We start from the raw sequence: 3,515 nt of genomic DNA, 5'->3' as shown, positions 1-3,515 counted from the left end.
TATTGCGAGTGTAAGTTACACAAATATAAGTAAACACTTTGCAGTTTGAATGATAACCTCTATGAACAAAATGAGGGAGTATGTTTTATGTTTCCACTGTTCGATCGCGCCTCTCTCTCTCTCTCTCTCTCTCTCTCTCTCTCTCTCTCTCTCTCTCTCTCTCTCTCTCTCTCTCTCTCTCTCACACACACACACACACACACAGTTCGATCGCGCCCGCGCCTCTCTCTCTCGCGGGCGCACAAACACACACGCACACACTCCAGGGTTGCAATCTTGACATGAATTGCGATTGCGTGCAGATAGATGAGAGAGAGCGAGAAGTGTGGTGCTTAAAACTTGAGCATACTTTTGAACGGACGACAGTTTTCTGGTATGGTCCGACAATGTTTTCTTTAGCCCGCTGCATTTTGTAGGATTATATTCTGTTTTTCACGCTATTTTTATTTATTTTTTCATGCCAGAACACTAGCCTGCTATGCCATCCCATGTAAACGGGCCAAACATGCCCATAATTCTTTGCGTTCTGATGACGTTGCCGCCCAGTTGGTCACATGTCTTAGCGATCTCTATTGTTAGTTTAACTGTAAATCGCTTTGGATAAAAGCGTCTGCTAAATGACTAAATGTAAAATTTGCTTGACATTGGACATTCGTACATTTAGGGACCGTCTCTAAAGTTGCATACAACATTGGCATGTACGTTTCTAACTTCAATAGACCAATTTCGAGCCGACGTCACAATTACGTCACGGCGCTAGCTGGAGGCAAAACAAAGGGAAAACTGCAGGCGGCCAATACAAACCAGCACAGATTCGGCTACATAATAAGGAGCTTAAATTACTATTATTATTATTAAATGTCATCTTGCTGTGTTGTTGGATGCAAGAATCAATGAAAAATGAATATGCAGTATCTGGAATTTTTATTTCTAGAAAATATTCACATCATTAAAATTGCACCGTAATGTCACTCTTTACATTGACGTCTTATTGGCGCTGGCTAGGCAGAACTGTGGATCGTACCACACAAGTCTTGTACATGACCATTCAGCACATAGTTATAGGCATCTAAAGATTTATTTGACCCCAGTATGTCTTTACGCTCGGTTTCTCTATCGGATAGGTGTAGGACTGAGCCTAGCGTTAACGTTAATCCTGTCAGATCGTCCATCCATTGCCTGAGCGTGTACGGGTCAGCCAATCTGGTTCCGTCTGTTAAAATTAACTTTTGCAAATAACAATCGCGGTCCTGGACAGTGAGTGACCTTGCACATTAAGATAAAAGCGGATTTTCTCCAGTTATTGTTAAAAACAAGCTAACAAAACTTGCAAACTAACGTTAGGGAAGCGGCCAGAGGGATCGTTCTGCAACCACCTAAGCTCCGCGTACAGAAAAACGTCACCATGTTTACCAACTGAAAAGGGGTCTATAGCAAACTTAAATTTATTTGAATAAATATCCAAAAATCCAAAGGGTGCACATTATGCCTGACACTACATGAACACTTTACAGTTGGTTTTATGACTGTAAGTCGTTCTATTCAAATGCTATTGAAGTTAGAAACGTGTATACCAAAGTCATATAAACTTCAGAGACGGTCCCTAAATGTGCGAATGTCCAACATCAAGCCATCTTTATGCCAGTCTATCACTGGGAAACGCTCAGCTGTGCGCGTTATTCTGAGTCCATCTGCTTGCCTGTGAGTTTGGACTTTTACATCACTAGTCCATTAAGCTACGTTAAGCGTTGTACAGGTCCAGCAGGGGAATCCTGAAGTATTGAGGGAAACTAATAGCCTGCATGCAGGACATCGCCACAATATAAAGTTAAGGCAACTAAACAACCAAGAGAAATATATGTCAACCTCAAAAATGTAACATTGGATCTGTATATCTGCATCGGGGAATAACATTATAATCTCGTTCACAGTAGAGAAATATGCATGTAGGCTACACAGGAAAAGTTACCGTGAAGGCACCGAATTTAACAAAAACAGCCGTCATAATAATCACAAATAAACTTGCATTGCTGTAAATGAGTTTTATGAATGAATGACTTGCTCTAATTTTGCTGGTCTCCGTAAACAACAAGCGCTTGCACCCCCTGCTGGTGAGATCGACTAACAGCAGATGGAGAGTATGCTCGGCCATCTACTGCTTTTCCTGCAGTTCCTGGACGTCAATGTTGAATTTACGGTCGAATTTGAACCACTGAATTTGTAGAAGCGAATTTGCAAAGCGAAATAAAATGGACCGAAAATTGCCTGTTGAATATTATAGGTTGTATTTTTAAACAGTTAGAATATTTTGGAAGTGAAATATGAAGGGTGAATATGGATTATTGAATTTTTAATAATGAAAATGTGTTTGAAATGTTTTAAATTGAAATATTCACAGCTTAAATATTCAACCATGTTGAATTTCAGCCCATAAAAATGCAAGCCCTAAAAATACAATGCATTAAAATGCAAGCATGGTTAATGCAATGCCTATTTTTTTCCAAGTAGTGCAATTCAACAGGCTTTTTATTTCAAAAACATTTGACATTATTTTACTTCCATAAGAAAACAAATAAATAACTGAGCGCACGGCTGGTGCGTTAACAGGCTAGCGAGTTACTAGCGTGTTGTGCTAACAATAACGGAAGCTAGCGATGTCAGGTTAATCTGGGATGTTGTCTAAACTGTATTTAGTAGTATAAACATCTAGAAATGGTAGTAAATGATGGTTCAAAACAGAAAGAAATACAAAGCTAATACGAGGCTTAGACGGAGCTTACAGCCTCGAAGCAATCAAAACACAGCAGGCACAAGAGCACTAGTGTAACAAGAGAATCGTCATACTGATTTCAGGGATCTTTTTACTGCAAGACATAATGAAAAAAACTGAACCCTTCGGACAAGATGGGCAAATGTGGAAAAGTGATATGCAAGGATTGGAAAGCATTGAAATTAATCAGGGTCATTGGTTATTATTATTAACCTATCTGTCCAGACTTAAATAGTAATAATAGCTGCATCTCAAAACTTACTGAGTTGTATTTTCCATTATCGAAAATATTAAAACCTCTCTAGACACAACCACTAAATAACTTTTAAATTCTACATTAGTTTAGGTTTAAATTCTAAATAGTTAAACCTTTTTAAAAAATTCTACATTTTTAACTTTTAAATTCAAAATTCATAAGCAAATGAACATACAGAATGAAAAGGAGAATATTTTCCTGTCACCAATTGACTTATTACCACCAACTTGTGATTGTAATTCAAAATATTAAAAACTACAATAGTAAATAAATTATACTAAAATAACATCAACCTGCAGTGTGATAAAAGAAATAACCCATAAAAACTGTATAATGAATCAACATTTGTAAATACATTTTTATAATGAATAAACAATTGTAAATACATTTTTAAAAACCATTTCAGACGAAGTGTGTGTCATCCCACTGCAGGACAGGGCTTGACATATCCACTCATCCTCAATAAGACAAACAAAAAACAAATACGCG

This window comes from Siphateles boraxobius, unplaced genomic scaffold (genome assembly GCF_051911475.1).
Source record: "Siphateles boraxobius isolate OS27281-9 unplaced genomic scaffold, OSU_SipBor_1 9, whole genome shotgun sequence".
Classification (NCBI taxonomy): Eukaryota; Metazoa; Chordata; class Actinopteri; order Cypriniformes; family Leuciscidae; genus Siphateles; species Siphateles boraxobius.
Note: the sequence above shows the minus strand (reverse complement) of the source record.